At 47.4% G+C, this 16,732-nt stretch overlaps 1 protein-coding gene across 3 annotated transcripts in view; it reads right to left on the bottom strand.

Moving 5' to 3' along the window:
* The window catches only part of LOC127572488 (excitatory amino acid transporter 1-like), a 60,121-nt gene extending 55,928 nt beyond the window's left edge, over positions 1 to 4,193 (bottom strand). Inside the window, exons 1-2 of one of the 3 annotated variants that reach the window (XM_052019833.1) lie at positions 4,072 to 4,182; positions 2,753 to 2,899 (exon numbers count right to left, since the gene is read on the bottom strand). The gene's annotated coding sequence lies outside the window, so the exon portion shown is untranslated. Of the gene's footprint in view, positions 1 to 2,752; positions 2,942 to 4,071 lie in introns of those variants that run through there. The other 2 variants (XM_052019835.1, XM_052019832.1) reach the window with 2 other exon arrangements.
* Between the last annotated feature and the right edge of the window lie 12,539 nt (positions 4,194 to 16,732).

Here is a 16,732-nt window from a genome sequence, read left to right as displayed (position 1 = left end):
AAAAAGACATATTCATTCACACCCATCTCCTGTGGCTTCACACATAGTTGGTATTTGAGGGGCCCTATTTTCTCCCTAGTTACTCTTTTCCCCTTAATATAAAATCTCTTTGGATTCTCCTTAGTCTTCTCTGTCAAAGCTATCTCACGACCTCTTTTTGCCCCTCTGATTTTTTTCTTGAGTACATTCCTGCATCCCTTATACTCCTCCTGGGATTCATTTGATCCCAGCTGCCTGTAGCTGACCCATGCGTCCTTCCCTACAGTTTGCATATGGAGTCAATCGATCCACAGAGGATGCATCTCCACTTTGCTCCACCTCACACTGTCACATCTGGAGGGGAAGAATGCATACGCCAGGATCCTCTTCATCGACTTCAGCTCAGCATTTAACACGATCATTCCACAACAGCTGGTGGAAAAGCTGAGGCTGTTAGAGGTGGATACCGGCATTTGCAATTGGGTCCTCAATTTCCTGACGCAGCGGCAGCAGATAGTTAGAGTTGGCAGTCATACATCAGGAACCATCTCAGTGAGCACAGGCTCACCTCAAGGCTGCGTCCTGAGGCCTTCATTGTTTAGCCTGCTCACACACGATTGCATTGCTAGATTCAGCACCAACTACATCATTAAATTCGCTGATGACACAACAGTTGTGGTCTCGTCAGTGACAATGATGAGTCTGCATATAGGATGGAGGTGGAGCAGCTAACAGCGTGGTGTATATTCCACAATCTCGCCCTCAATGAGGACAAAACAAAGGAGATGGTGATTGATTTCAGGAGGGCTGGCGAGCATGATCATACACCACTGACTATTGATGGTGCTGCTGTGGAGAGGGTCAGCAACATTAAGTTCCTGGGGGTTCACTTAGCGGATGATCTGACCTCCACTATTAACACTGCAGCCATCGTTAAAAAAGCCCAGCAGCGGCTTTACCCCCTCCGGAGACTCAGAAAGGCAGGCCTCCCTATTCCACACCTCATCACTTTTTACAGGGGCATCATTGAAAGCATCCTGACCTACTGCCTCACCTCCTGGTCTGGTAGCTGCAAGGCCTACGAACAACAGCAGCCCAATAGGATGGTGAAGACAGCTGGCAGGGTCATTGGTGCCCCTCTCCCCTTTCTGATGGAGATCTATCAGCAACGCTGCGTTCGCAGAGCTACGGCCATCATTACGGACTTTCATCACCCTTCTCACAACCTGTTTTCCCTCCTGCCGTTGGGGAAGAGATATAGGAGCATCTGCTCTAGATCTAGTAGGATGCTGAACAGCTTTTTCCCACAAGCAGCCAGGATCATAAATGGACTGTGTCCCCTTCCCCTTCCACCGATAAGCTCTCCCTCCACACACACGTACATACCCACATCAATACAGAAACAGTTTGATAGTTAGTGACCTGATACGTTGAACTTCATCCTGAGCTGAATAAGCACTTATTGATACATCAATGCACTTTAACAGATATGAACATGTGGTGTTGATATGTTTTTAGTTTTGTTTTAGAGATATTTTTATAGACTACTTTAGATATTTATCACTGTTCTTTTTGTTGCACTGATATGAGCTGGTGAGAAACAGTATTTCATTTTTTTGAGTATGTAAATACTCAGAGAAATGACAATAAAGCAAATCTTGAATCTTGAATCTTCCTTTTCCTGACAAAAGCATCAATATCCCTTACTCAGGGTTCCCTACTCCTGCCAGCTTTGCCCTTCACTCAAACAGAAATATACATATCTTGAACTCTCAATATCTCACTTTTAAAAGCCTCCCACTTGCCAGATGTTGATTTACCTGCAAACAACCCACTCCAATCAACTTTTGTACATTCCTGTCTCATACCATCAAAATTTGCCTTGCCCCAATTCAGAACTTGAACCTGTGGACCACTCCTGTCCCTTTCCATAACTAATTTAAAACTAATAGAACTCTTGTCACTGGTCCCAAAGTGCTCCCACACTGACACCTCAGTCGCTTAAACTTTCCCTTTAAGCCTCTCCTTTAAACTTTTCGCCTCTCACCTTAAAGGTATGCCCTCTGGTATTCAACATTTCTACCCTGGGAAAAAGATACCAGCTGTCTACTCTATCTATGCCTCTCATAATTTTATAAACTTCTATCAGGTCTCCCCTCAGCCTCCACCGCTCCAGCGAAAACAACCCAAGTTTGTCCAACTTCTCCTTATAGCTCATGCCCTCTAATCCAGGCAGCATCCTGGTGAACCTCTTCTGTACCCTCTCCACAGCCTCCACATCCTTCCTATAAAGGCCAACCAGAACTGTACCCAATACTCCAAGTGCAGCCTTACCAATGTTTTATACAATTTCTAGGGTAGGGACATGTTCGGCACAGCTTTGTGGGCCGAAGGGCCTGAATTGTGCTGTAATTGTTCTATGTTCTATGTTCTAATAACGTAACCTCCCTGTTTTTGAATTTCCTTAGTACTAAACAATTCCATTGTTAGCTTTCCTCATAACTTGCTGTACCTGCACACTGTCCTTTTGTCAATCACACACCTGGGCACCCAGATCCTTTTGTGTCTCCGAGCTCTGCAATCTCACACCATTTAGATAACATTTTTTTTCAAATGTCTCCCGCCAAAATGAACAATCACTTTATATTCTGTTTCCCAGATCTTTGCCCATTCAAGCCTCATTATTTTAGCTGTCACAAAATAATTTATTTAGTTATTCAATTTATTTAGCTCTGTTACAATTGTACAAACCTCACTGTAGTCTCTTACTCACCAATCCACAATCTGTAGCCACTACTCTCCCAGGATGTTGAGCTAATTGTGATCGCTGCACTTTAGAAATCGTGCGATGGTCCTGGAAATGGTGCCGGCAAACCTCGAATTGGCAGGCAGTTCAAGGACTAGCGACTAGTTACAAAATCTGAGACATGTTGTTTACACAGTTCATAGAGTCATAGAACAGAGAAACAGGCCCTTTGGCCCATCATATCCACGCCAACCATCAAGTACCAGTCCACACTAATCCCATTTGCCAGCATTTGGTCTGCAGCCTTCTCTGCCTTGGTGATCCAAGTGTTCGTCTGGATATCTCTTAACTGTGGTGAGAGTCTCTGCCTCCACAGTACGTTCCATATTCCAAACCCCCTCTAGTGAAAAAAATTCTTCAGATCCATCCTAAACCTCTTCCTTCTTCTCCTGAATCTATGCCCTCCAATTTTAGATACCTCCACCATGGAGAAAAGCTCCCTACTATCTAACCTGTCTATGCCCTTCACACTTAAAACACAGAACGCAGAACATCGAACATAGACATTTGTATACTTTTTTTTCTTTTTTAGGAGGGAACATGACTGAGGAAAACAAAATACAAAGCTGAGGTATCCAAGTTCAGACATGGAACTCACTGTTAGTGAGGGTGAGTCAGGGCTTGGAAAAAGCAATTGGATTGGTGGTAGGGGAAATAATTTGCAGGGCTATATGGAGTCAGATGAATGGGACTGAGGGGGGTTGCTCTACTGGCAGGGTAGACAACATGGAATTGATGGGCTGAGTGACCGCTTTCTGTGCCACAATTCCAATTCTGGTTACTTTGGCTCTGGTGCCTGTCTCAGTCCTTGGTGATTGGCTCCCCTGCCCTCTCACCTAGGGCTCTCACCTCCACCCGGCCCTCTGCCCCCTCACCCTGCCCCTGCCCCCTCACCCAGCCCTCTGCCCCCTCACCCTGCCCCCTGCCCCCTCACCCTGCCCCCTGGCCCCTCACCCTGCCCCCTGGCCCCTCACCTAGCCCCTGCCCCCTCACCCTGCCCCTGCCCCCTCACCCTGCCCTCTGCCCCCTCACCCTGGCCCCTCACCTAGCCCCTGCCCCCTCACCCTGCCTCTGCACCTAACCCTGCCCCCACCCTGTCCCTGTCCTCTGCCCCCACCCTGTCCCTGTCCTCTGCCCCCTCACCCTCACCCTGCCTCTGCCCCTAACCCTGCCCCCGTCCTCTGCCCCCACCCTCACCCTCACCCTGCCCCCTCACCCAGCTCTCTTCCCCTTTCTTCGTAACCCGCGCCCCGACCCGCGGAAATGGCGGAGCCGCAACAACTGACCTCAACTCCGGCGGCTCCCATCTCGGTCTGCGGGCGCTGGGCAGGTGGAGGTGAGACCGGGGGAGGGGCCGGAGGTGGGAGGGAGAGGGGAGTGGTGGTGAGAGAGGGAAGCGGGAAGGAAATGGGGAGTGGAGGAGGGGAGGGGGAGGGGGAGGGGAGGAGGGGAGGGGGAGGGGAGGAGGGGAGGAGGGGGGGAGGGGAGGAGGGGAGGGGAGGAGGGGAGGGGAGGGGGAGGGGAGGGGGAGGAGGGGAGGGAGGGAGGGGGAGGAGGGGGGAGGGAGGGAGGGGGAGGAGGGGGGAGGGAGGGAGGAGGGGGGAGGGGAGGGAGGGAGGAGGGGGGAGGGGTGGGAGAGAGGGGGGAGGGGGTGGGAGAGAGGGGGGAGGGGGAGAGAGGGGGAAGGGGAGGGAGAGGGGAGGAGGGGAGGGAGAGAGAGGAAGGATGGGGAGGGAGGGGGAGGAGGGAGGGGAGAGGGAGAAGGAGGGAGGAGGGGAGAGGGGAGGGGGAGAGAGAGGGAGGGGGTGGGGTAGAGAGAGGGAGGAGGAGGGGGGAGAGAGTGGGGAGTGGGAGAGAGTGTGGGAAGGGAGGGGAGGGGGAGAGTTTGGGAGGGAGGGAGAGGGTGGAAGAAGGAGGGGGTGAGAGGGGATAGAGATGGGGAGGGACGGTGGGAGTGGTGGTGAGGGGGGAGGAAATGGGGCAGGGGAGGTTAGAGCAGAGGAGGAGTGGAGGGGAAGAGGGGGTAGGGGAGGAGGGGGATCATGGGAGGTGGGAGGAGGGGTGGGGGTGGGTTGGAGGGGGAGGAGGGGTTGGGGTGAGGGGGAAGGAGGGGAGTGGGGTGAGGGAGAGGGGAGGGAGATGGGATGGGAAGAGAGGGGGAATGGAGGGTGAGGGACAGGGGAACAGGAGGGATGAAAGGAGGTGGTGAGGGAGGGGAGAAGGGTGGGAGTAGGGGAGAAACGGGGGATGAAGGGAGGGTTGAGGGAAGAGGTGTGGGGAGAGGGAGAATAGTGAGGGGGAACAGGGATGGAAGTGGGAGAAGAGGCAAGAAAAGGGTGGAAGGGGAGACGGACTGGGAGTGTGCAAGCTGGGGGGAGGAGAGGGAGAGATGGAAAGAGTGTGAGGGACACGAAGGAGGGAGGGTGTGTGGGAGGAGAGAAATGGGGAGGGGAGGAAGTAGGAAGGAAGAAAGGGAGGAGGGGATAGAGTGTGCAAAGGATAAAGGTGAGAGGGAGGGGTGAAGGAGGAAGAGGAGGGGAAGGATGAGAATTGGGGTTTTCAGAGATCCACAGAGTTATACAGCACGGAAACAGGCCCTTCGTCCCAACTCATCCATGCCAACCAAGTTGCCTCATTGGGCTAGGCCATTGCCTGCATTTTGACCCTATCCCTTACCCCTCTGAACCCTTTCTATACCTTTCTATATCTGTACCTGTCTCAATGTCTTAAATGTGGTAAAGGTACCCACCTCTAACCACTTCCTCTGGCAGCTCGTTACCACCACCATCCTCTCAGTGCAAATCTTGCCCCTCTGATCTCCTTTAGATCTTTCCTCTCTCACCTTAGACCTTGCCCTCTAGTTTTAGATTCCCCTAGCTTGGGAAAAAGACTGTGACTCTCTATCTGGGCACCTCATAATTTTCTAAACCTCTATAAGGTTATCTGTCAGTTTCCTCGTTCAAGGGAAAATAGTCCCAGCCTATCCAATCTCACATTACATTCAAGCCCTCTAGTCCAGGCAATATGCCTGTCAATCTTTTCTGCACCCTTTCCAGCTTAATCATATCCTGCCTGTAGCCCGCATGATCAGAACTGCACACAATACTCCAGCTGCAGTCTCACCAGCATCTTGTTCAACTGTAAGATCATGTCCCAATTCCTGTACCCAGTGCCCTGACTGATGAAGGCAAATATGCCTTAAACCTTCACCACCTGTCTAATGTGCCACCACTACTTACCTGTACTCCTAGGTCTCTCTGTTCAACAACACTCCCCAGCACCCTGCTATGATGTCCTGGCCTGACTTAACTACCCAAAATGCATCACTTGTCTGAGTTAAATTCCATCTTCCATTCCTTCTCCCCACTTTCCCAGTTGATCTGGATATTGTTGTAACCTTAGACATCCTTCACTATCCACCACACCACATTTGTTGGTGTCACCTGCAAACTTACTGATCATGCCACCTACATTCTCTTCCAAATCATTAAGATATATGATGAACAGTAAAGGACCCAGCCCTGAACCCTACAACCACCACTGCTCACAGTCCTCTAATCTGAAAAGCAACCCTGCACTACCACTCTCTGTCTCCTACCACCAGGTCAATTTCGTATCCAATTGGCTGGATTAGGGGGGAGATGATAAAGAGGGAAAGGGAGAGAGAAAGAGTGGGAGGTGGAGTGGGAGAGGAAGGTGGGAAGGAGGACAGGGAGAATGGAGGGATGGGAGTTAAGAGTCATGAGCAGAAAAAATGATGGAGGTTGGAGTGAGGTGTTGTGCGAGAAGAGGGAGGGGACAAGGAGTGGGAGGGGATTAGGGGTGAGAAAAGTAGGGGTGGAGCCAGTTTTCTAAGTGCCTTGCTGAAACATTTTTTATTTGATCAATGTGTAGATTTAGAATCAATTTAGATCCAGCTCAAAAATAGCAAAGTGCAGAAAACGTTGGGAATCGTTCAGAAGTTGTGACGTTGGGCATGGCATAAATAAGGATATTAGAGCAGATGAGAGAGCTGAATCAATATATATACTGGGCAAGTTAAATTAACAGCAATGGGGGATAATCTGCTGGCATGGATTGAAATGTGTTAAATTGGTAAATTAAATTAGAAAATTGGTTTATTATTGTCACCAGTACCAAAGCACAATGAAAATATCGTTTGGAATGCTGTCCATACAGATCACTTCATCACATCAGAACATAGAGGTAGTACAAGGGAAACCAATAACAGAATGCAGAATAAAGTGTAACAGCTGCAGAGAAAATGCAGTGCAGGCAGACAATAAGGTGCAAGGCCATAACAAAGTTGATTGTGAGGTCAAGAGTCCATCTTATCACACAAGGGGACCATTCAATGGTCTTATAACAGCAGGATAGAAGCTGTCCTTGAGCCTGGTGGTACGTGCTTTCAGTCTTTTGTATCTTCTGCCCAATGGGAGGGAGGAGAAGAGAGAATGTTTGGGGTGGGTGGAATCTTTGATCATTTTGGCTGCTTTACTGAGGCTGCGAGAAGTGTGGACAGAGTCCATGGAGGGGAGATGGTTTCCGTGATGTACTGAGCTGTGTCTACAACTCTCTGAAGTTTCTTGCAGTCATGGGTAGAGCAGTTGCTATACCAAGCTGTGATGCATCCGGATATGACGCTTTCTACGGTGCATCAATAAAAATTGGTGAGGGTCAAAGGAGACATGCCAAATTTCTTTAGCCTCCTGAGGAAATAGGCTGATGAACTTTCTTGGCTGTGATGTCTATGTGGTTGGACCAGGACAGGCTATTGGTTCACTCCAAGGAACTTGAAGCTCTCAACCCTGTCGACCTTAGGACCATTGATGTGAACAGAAGGACGTGCACCGCATATTGACCATCAGTGACTCATGTACAAGCAGACCCACATCCCTTTAACATTAACACCAAGCTTTTACCATTTAACGAATGCTCTGCTTTTCAGTTATGTTCATCAAAGTGGATAACTTCACAATTTCCTACATTATATTCCATCCACTACTGGACAGACAGAATCACAAAAAGTTAGCAGAAAATGGTTAAGAGGCCAAATAACATCTTGGCCTTTATTGGAAAGGGTTTGGAGTTTAGAAATATGAAATGCTGTTACAATTGTACATGGTGTTGGTGGGCCAATACCTGGAGTAATGCGTACAGTTTTGCTTCTCTTATTTAAGAAAGGATTTACCAGCATTGGAGGCAGGTCCCGAAAAGATTCACCAGGCAAATTCCTGGGATGAGAAATCATCCTATCAAGAGAGGCTAGGCAATTTGGGTCTGTATTCTTGGAGTTTAGAAGAATGAGGGATGATGTTAGTGAAGCAAATAAGATCCTAAGAGGGTTTGACAAGGTAGATATCCAAGTGTGGCCTCCTCTACATTGGTGAGACCAAACGCAGACTAGGTGACCGTTTTGCAGAACACCCGCGCTCTGTCCATAACCGTGATCTGCATCTCCCCATTGCCAGTCACTTCAGCTCCCCCTCCCACTGTATCACAGATATGTCAGTCCTTGGCCTCCTTCACTGCCAGGAGAATTCCAAGCACAATCTGGAGAAACAGCACCTCATTTTCCGTCTTGGAACCTTGCAGCCTAACAGCATGAACACTGAATTCTCTCACTTTAAGTAATCCCCACCCCACTTCCCCACAACAACCCTCCCCCCACCCCCCCTCCCCCCCACCACAACCATGCTTCTTCTCTTTCCTGGCCCATCTCTTTTTTCTACCTTTTTTTTCCTTTCCTCACCTTTGACCCATCCCCTGGATCTGCTCTCCCCTCCTCCACCACACCTATCTATCACTATCTCTTACCTGCATCTACCTATCACCACCTTGTGCTCACCCCACCTGTCCACCTATCACTGCTCTGATTTTCCTTCCTATATATTGGGCTTCCCCTTTTCCTATCTTCAGTCCTGAAGAAGTGTCCTGACCCGAAACGTTGACCGCCTGCTTTTCTCCACGGATGCTGCCTGGCCTGCTGAGTTCCTCCAGCATCATCGTGTTTTTCATCCAGATTCCAGCATCTGCAGTCCTTTGTTTCTCTCAAGATCAAGATCTTTTCACAAATGGGAGAGTCTTGAATGAGGGACATTGTTACAGGATAAGGGGGGGCAATCACTGGCAGGAATTTCTTCACACAGTGAGTCTCTGGAATTCTCAGCCCAGAGAGTTGTGGAATCCAGATCATTGAAGTATTTAAAATGGAGGTAGATAAACTTTTGAAAGCCCGGATATTGAGGGCTGTGGGGGAATGCCCCAAGGGGTTGAGGCTGGGGTAGATCAGCCATGATCATATTGAATAGCAGGGTAGGCTTGAGGGATCGAGTGGCCTCGACCTTCTCCTATGTTCTTCTGTTTCTTGTGAAAGGAAAGAATGAGAATAAATGGATTCTCCTGAGGTTGGGTGGCTGTGACTGGTAGGGTGTCACTGGGAATGTTACTCAGGCCCCAGCTATTCACAGTAATGTCAACGATTTGACTGAGGGAACCAAATGTCATATTTCCATGTTTGGTGATGAAACTAAACCAAGTGTGATTGTGAGTGCGGAGGAGGGTGTAAGGAGTCTTCAGGAAGATATAGACAAGCTAAGAGAGTGAGCAAGAACATAGCAGATTGAATGTAGTGTAAGAAATTGTGAAGTTATCCACTTTGGCGAACACAACTGAAAAGCAGAATATTTGTTAAATGGCAAAAGCTCGGTGTTAACGTCAAAGGGATATGGGTCTGCTTGTACATGAGCCACTGACGGCCAATATGCAAGTGAAATAAGTGATTAGGAATGAAAATGTGAGCCTTTATTACAAGAGGACTTTAATACAGGAGGAAGAAAGTATTACAGAAATTGTGTAGGGTCTTGGTGACGCCCCATCTGGAGTGTTGTGTACAGTTCTAGTCTCCTTACCCAAGGAAGGCCGTACCTGTCATGAAGGAAGTGCAGCAAAGATTCACCAGACTGGTTCCAGGATGGGAGCTTGGTCTCATGAAGAGGCATTAGATAGACTAGGATTGTATTCTCTAGAGTTTAGAAGGATGAGAGGAGATTTCATTGAGACATACAAAACTTTCCTGGGGTTTGACTGACGAATCTCCCACCGACCATTCAGGACTGAGATGAAAAGAAAGTTCTCCACTCAGAAAGTGGGGAACTTTGGAATTGTCTATAAGGAATCAGGGGATCTGGGGAAAGTGCTGGAAATGGTACTGAGACAGAAGTCAGCCATGATGGTGGTCCACCCCTCCTGCTTCTCATGATTTCTGTCTTCCTTTGTTTTTAATACATTTGCTACTTTTGTCTTTGATGGAACCTTCCATGACTCAAGGGAATTTCAGAAAATTAAAACCAACCTCTGGTCACTTTTAAGATCCTTGGATGAAGTCCTTCAGCGCATGAAGACATTGGCCGGCAGCTCCAACAATTTGCTCAGGACCATTGCCCAAGCAATCATAAATTTTCTGAATTCATCCCTCCCCTCCAAAATGAAAATCTAAGTTTGACTTGAAGGGGCAGACAATAGAAGCAAAGGTGTGTGGAAGAAAGTAAAGATGGAGTGGGTAAAATGTGGAAAAGGTCAAAGCTCAACGCCCTTTATTTGAATGCACGTAGCATTTTCAACACTGGGAATTAATAATGGGGAAGAAGAAATTGTAGATTAGTTAAACCAATACTCTGTATTTGCCTCCACAGTAGAGGACTCGGCAAATATCCCAAAAATGTCTGATGGACCAGCTTCAAACAGTATGGAAGAACTTGTAACGATCACTATCATGAGGAACAAGATACTGGAAAAACTAATGTGACAAAAGGCAGACAAGTTGCCAGGACCCAGTGGTCTGCTCCCAAGGATTTTAAAGGAAATGGCAGCAAAGATAGGGATCAAAATTTACTGAGTTTCGAGAAGGTACCAGAGGATTGGAACACCACACTCATGATTCTGTTTGTTCAAGGAGGGAGAAAGACAAACAATGGATAACTATAGGCCTGTTAGCTTAACATCTGTTGTTGGCAAGATGCTGGAGTCCATAATCAAGGAAGAAATAGCTCGTCATTTGGGGAAGCTTCATGCAAACAAACCAAACTGACATGGAATTTTGAAAGGTAAGCCAGGTTTGACAAACTTGTTGGAGTTTTTCAAGGACGTAACAAGCAAAGTTGATAGAGGGAAACTTTTACTTGCAGTGTATTTGGATTTTCAGAAAGAATTTGACAAGGTGCCACATAAAAGGCTGATGCATGAGATATCAGTTCACAGCTCTGAGGCAAGGATATTAGCATGGATAGAAGGGTTATCACAGAGAAGACAGAGAGTCAAAATAACAAACAATCTGCTGGAGGAACTCAGCAGGTTGAGCAGCATCTATTGGGGGGAAAGGAATTATCAATGTTTTGGGTTGAATCCCTGCATTAGAACTGAGAGTGGGGAGGTGAGATGGCCAGTATAAAGAGGAGAGGGAGAGGGGGGAGACAGGGGCCAGTGGGTGATTGGTCCACTGGTGGGGGGGGGGCGGGATGTTGAATGATGACGGGCAGATGGAGTCACGTAGGGGAGGGGATAGAGATAGAGTTCCCTTAGTCCTCACCTTTCACCCTATGAGCCTCCGTATCCAGCATATCATCCTTTGTCGCTTCCACCAGCTGCCGTGGGATCCCGCCACCATCTACTCCTCCCCACCCCTTTCCACCTCCCATGGCAACCACTCCCTCCTTGACTCCCTGGTCCACTCATCCTTCGCTACCCATCCCTCCCTGACCCCTGACACTTTCCCCTGTAGTTGCAGGAGATGTAACATCTGTCCCTACACCTCCTCCCTCACCACCATCCAGGGACCTTCCAGATGAGTGAGACAAAGCGCAGACATGGTGACCATTTCATAGATCTCCCACGCTCTGTCCACAGTGACCATCCTGAGTTCCCAGTCGGAGACCATTTCAACTCCCCTTCCCATTCCTACATCGACCTGCCCATACTCGGCCTTCTCCACTACAGGGTGAGGCCCAATGCAAACTCAAGGAACAGCAGCTTATATTCTACCTGGGTATCGACAACCCAATGGTATTAACCTGGAACAGTAGAGCACAGGAACAGGCCCTTCAATGAACACTGAATTTTCCAATTTTAGGTAACATCTCTGGTATTTTTCCCACCCCCTCCCCTTTCTGATCCTCCTCATCCTCCCATTTTTGCCCCCTTTCCCATACCCCCTCTCCAGCACTCCCATCACCCCTTTTCATCCTCTCCTGGTTCCATCCACCTACTACCCAAACATTTCACCTACTGGTTCCTCCCCCCACCTCCCCCATCCCCACATCTGGTTCTGGTTCCACCTGCCATACACCTCACTCCTAATGGTTCCCATTGTCACCTCTTTTACTTATCAGAGTCCAACACTAGTAGCCCTTTGTGTTCCCTCATTATCCCCTAGAACCTACCTGGTACCATCTGCCTTTAATTTTATTTCCTCTGAGTTCCTCCTGCAGATTGTTTGTTACTCCAGGGTCCAGCATCTGCTGTCTCTTGTGTCTCCAGAGAGTCAAATCAGCAGGTCTTTTTCAGGTTGGAAGAGTGGAGTACCCCAAGGGCTGGTTTCTGCCCTTCAATTATTTAAGCTTCATGTTAGTGATCCAAGGAGGGGGCAGAGTGTAAGGTATTCAAGTTTGCTAGTGATCGAAAATAGTTGGAAGAGCTTGTTATGATGAGGATATTGTGACTGTGTCGGGATGTAGTTAGAGTGATGACACATGGACTTTAAGTTTGAGGTCACAGAATCATAGAATAATACAGCATGGAAACAGGCCCTTCAGCCCAACCAGTCCACGCCGACCACAGCATCCTCCCTCCTAGTCCCAGTTGCCTGCACTCGGCCCAGAACCCTCCAAGCTCCTCCACTCCATGTACCTATCCAAATGCCTCTTAAATGTTGCAATTGAACCCACCTCAACCACCTCCTCTGGCAGCTCATTCCAGGTACTCACTGCCCTCTGTGTAAAGAAGTACAGTGTACAAGAGCATTCTGACTGGTTACATCACTGCCTGGTATGGAGGCTCCAATGAGCAGAACTGAAAGAGGCTGCAGAGGGTTGTGGACTCAGCCAGCTCCATCATGGGTACAACCCTCCCCACCATTGAGGACATCTTCAAGAGACAGTGCCTCAAAAAGGTGGCATCCACCATTAAGCACCCTCACCATCCATAGGCTCTTTACGTTACTACCATCAGGGAGGAAGTACGGGTGCCTGAGGACCCACACTCAGTGATTCAGGAACAGCTTCTTCCCCTCCACAATCAGATTTCTGAACAGTCCATAAACACGACCTCGCTATTCCTCTTTTGCATTATTTATTTATTTTGTGACTTTATAGTAATTTTTATGTCTTGCACTGTACTGCTGTCATAAAACAACAAATTTCACAACATATGTCAGTGATAATAAACCTGACTAACCTGAATAAACCTGACACTAAGTTGAGTGGAAAAGCAATTTGTGCAGAGGATGCAGAGAGTCTGCAGAGAGATATAGATAGGCTAAGTGAGTGGGCAAGGGTCTGGCAGATGGAGTACAATGTTGGTAAATGTGAGGTCATCCCCTGTGAAGGAAAAATAGAAGATCAGATTATTATTTAAATGGTGAAAGATTGCAGCCTGCTGTTGTGCAGAGGGACTTGGGAGTGCTTGTGCATGAATCGCAAAAGGTTGGTTTGCAGGTGCAACAGGTTATCAAGAAGGCAAATGGAACGTTGGCCTTCATTGCTGGAGGGATTGAATTTAAGAGCAAGGAGGTTATGCTGCAACTGTACAGGGTACTGGTGAGGCTGCACCTGGAGTACTGCGTGCAGTTCTGGTCTCCTTACTTGAGGAAGGATATATTGGTTTTGGAGGCAGTGCAGAGGAGGTTCACCAGGTTGATTCCGGAGATGAGGAGGTTAGCCTATGAGGAAAGATTGAGTCACCTGGGACAATACTCATTAGAATTCAGAAGAATGAGAGGGGATCTTATAGAAACATATAAAATTATGAAAGGTATAGATAAGATAGAGGCAGGAAGGTTGCTTCCACTGGTAGGTGAGACTAGAACTAGGGGACATAGCCTCAAGAGTCAGGAGAATAGATTTAGGACGGAGATGAGGAGAAACTGCTTTTCCCAGAGAGTAGTGAATCTGTGGAATTCTCTGCCCAGGGAAGCAGTAGATGCTACCTCATTAAATATATTTAAGACACAGTTAAATAGATTTTTGCATAGTAGGGGAATTAAGGGTTATGGGGGAAAGGGAGGTAGGTGGATCTGAGTCCATGGCCAGATCAGCCATGATCTTATTGAATGGTGGAGCAGACTTGACGGGCCAGATGGCCGACTCCTGCTCCTATTTCTTATGTTCTTATGATTCTGATTCTGAAGTTACTTCTCAGTTCTCTTTTAAATCTCTCATCTAGTATCTATGCTGTCTTGTAATGGACTCCCCAACCCTGGGGAAAAGACTATGACCGTCCACCTTATCTATACCCCTCATGACTTAATAAACTTCTGTGAAGTCACCCCTCATTCTCCTGCACTCCAAGGAATAAAGATCCAGCATAGCCAACTTCTCACAATAACTCAGGCTCTCCAGTCCAGGCAGCGACCTCGTAGATTTCTTCTGCACTCTTTCCAGCACGACAATATCTTTCCTATAACAGGGTGACCAAAACTCTACACAATACTCCAAGTGCAGCCTCACCAGCGACTTATATAGTGTCCCTACTCCTAAACTCGATGTCCTGCCAGATGAAGGCCAGCATGCTAAGTGCCTTCTTCACCACCCTGTCTACTTGTGCAGTCACTTTCAGCAGACTGTGCACTTATACTCCCAGGTCCCTCTGTTCCACAACACTTGTAAGTGACCTGCCATTCACTGAACAAGTCCTACCCTGGTTTGAATGTCCAAAATGCATCACCTCACACTTATCTAAGTTGAAATCCATTTGCCATTCCTCAGCCTATCTCCCTAGCTGATCAAGATCTCTTTGCAATTCATTGTAACCTGCTTCACTATCAATAAGACCCCCTAATTTAGTATCATCAGCAAAGGTCATGCACTATGGTAAGAGGAATCAAAACACAGACTATTACCTAACTAGAGAGAGGTTGTAAATGAGTGAAATAAAAGGGATCAAGGTGTTGTTCTGCATGAATCATAAGAAGTTGGCAGGCTGTGGTTAGGAAGTCAATGGAAAACTGCATACGTTATCAGAATCAGGTTTATTATCACTGACTTAGATGACGTGAAATTTGTTGTTTTATGGCAGCAATACAATGCAAAGATATAGAATTACTATAAAGTACAAAATAGTGCAAAACAAAAGGAATAATGGGGTAGTGTTCATGGGTTCATGGATCTCTCAGAAATCTGATGGCGGAGGGGAAGAAGCTGTTCCTGAATCATTGAGTGTGGGTCTTTGGGCTCCTGTACATCCTCTTCAATGGTAGTAACATGAAGGGGGCATGTCCCGGATGGTGAGGGTCCTTAGTGATGAATGCTGCCGCCTTGAGGCACTGCCTCTTGAAGATATCCTCAATGGTAAGGAGGGTTGTGCCTGTGATGGAGCTGGCTGACCCTATAGCCCTCTGCAACCTCTTGTGATCCTGTGCATTGGATCCTCTATACCAGCTGTGATGCAAGCAATCAGAATGCTCTCCAATGTACATCTATAGAAATTTGTCAAAGGGTTGCAATTATTGTTGCAAGATGGTTGAAGTCTAGACATAGAGAAGCATTGTTACAATTGTACAGAGTGTTGGTGAGGCCACAACTTTGGTCCCGTTATTGAAGAAAAGCTCTAGTGGCACTGGAGGGAGTCCAAAGGAGATTTGCTGGGCTATTTCTCAGGATGAGAGGTTTTTCCTATTACCAGCAGCTAAAATGGAAAGGGTGCAAAAGGGATTTACAAGGATGTTATTGGGACTGGAGGGTTTGAGTTATAAAGGGAGACTGGATAGTCTGGAATTATTTTCCCTGGAGTGTAGGAGAATGAGGGGTGACCTTATAGAGGTTTATAAGATCATGAGGGGCATGGATAAAGGTGAATGGTCTTTTTCCATAAGATGTAATGGAATGTTATAATCTTATGGTCTTTTATGAGATATGGGAGCAGAATTAGGCCATTCAGCCCATTGAGTCTGCTCTGCCATTCAGTCATAGCTGTTTTATTTTCAACCCCATTCTCCTGCCTTCTCCCCGTGACCCTTAATGCCTTTACCAATCAAGAACCTATCATTCCCTGCCTTAAATACACCCAATGACTTGGCCTCCACAGCCCTCTGTGACAACAAATTCCACAGATTCACCACCCTCTGGCTGAAGAAGGGTTGGGGAGTCCAAAACCAGAGGGCATAGGTTTAAGGTGAGACAGGAAAGATTTAAAGGGGACCTGAGGGACAGCTTTTCACATGTATATGGAACAAGCTCCCAGAGGAAGAGGCAGAGGTGAGTCACAATTATGACATTTAAAAGATATTTAGAGAAGTGCAAGTATAGGAAAGGTTTAGAGGGATGTGGGTCAAAAGCAGGCAAATGGGACAAGCTCAGGCAACTTGGTTGGCATGGATGAGTTGGGCTGAAGGGCCTGTTTCTGTGCTGTATGCCTCCATGTTTCTATGTTGGATCTGTATTAAGAAGGTAGCCAGGGAAAATGTGGACCAAAGGAATAATCTAACTGAAAATAAAAAGTTCTGCAGATGCTTGAAATCTCAAATAAAAACAGAAAATGCTGGAAATTCTCAGCAGGTCTGGTTGCATCTGTGGGAAGCGAAACAGAGTTAATGTTACTTCTGATGAAGGGTCTTCAGCTTGAAACTTTACTCTGTTTCTCTTCCCACAGATGCACTCTGACCTGCTAAGTGTTTCCAACATTTTCTGTTTTTATTAAAGGGGTAAACATAACATAGAACAGACTCTTTGGCCTGCG

Source organism: Pristis pectinata, chromosome 7 (genome assembly GCF_009764475.1).
Source record: "Pristis pectinata isolate sPriPec2 chromosome 7, sPriPec2.1.pri, whole genome shotgun sequence".
NCBI lineage: Eukaryota > Metazoa > Chordata > Chondrichthyes > Rhinopristiformes > Pristidae > Pristis > Pristis pectinata.
The sequence above is the reverse complement of the archived record's forward strand: the minus strand, read 5'-3'. Positions and strand labels throughout refer to the sequence as shown.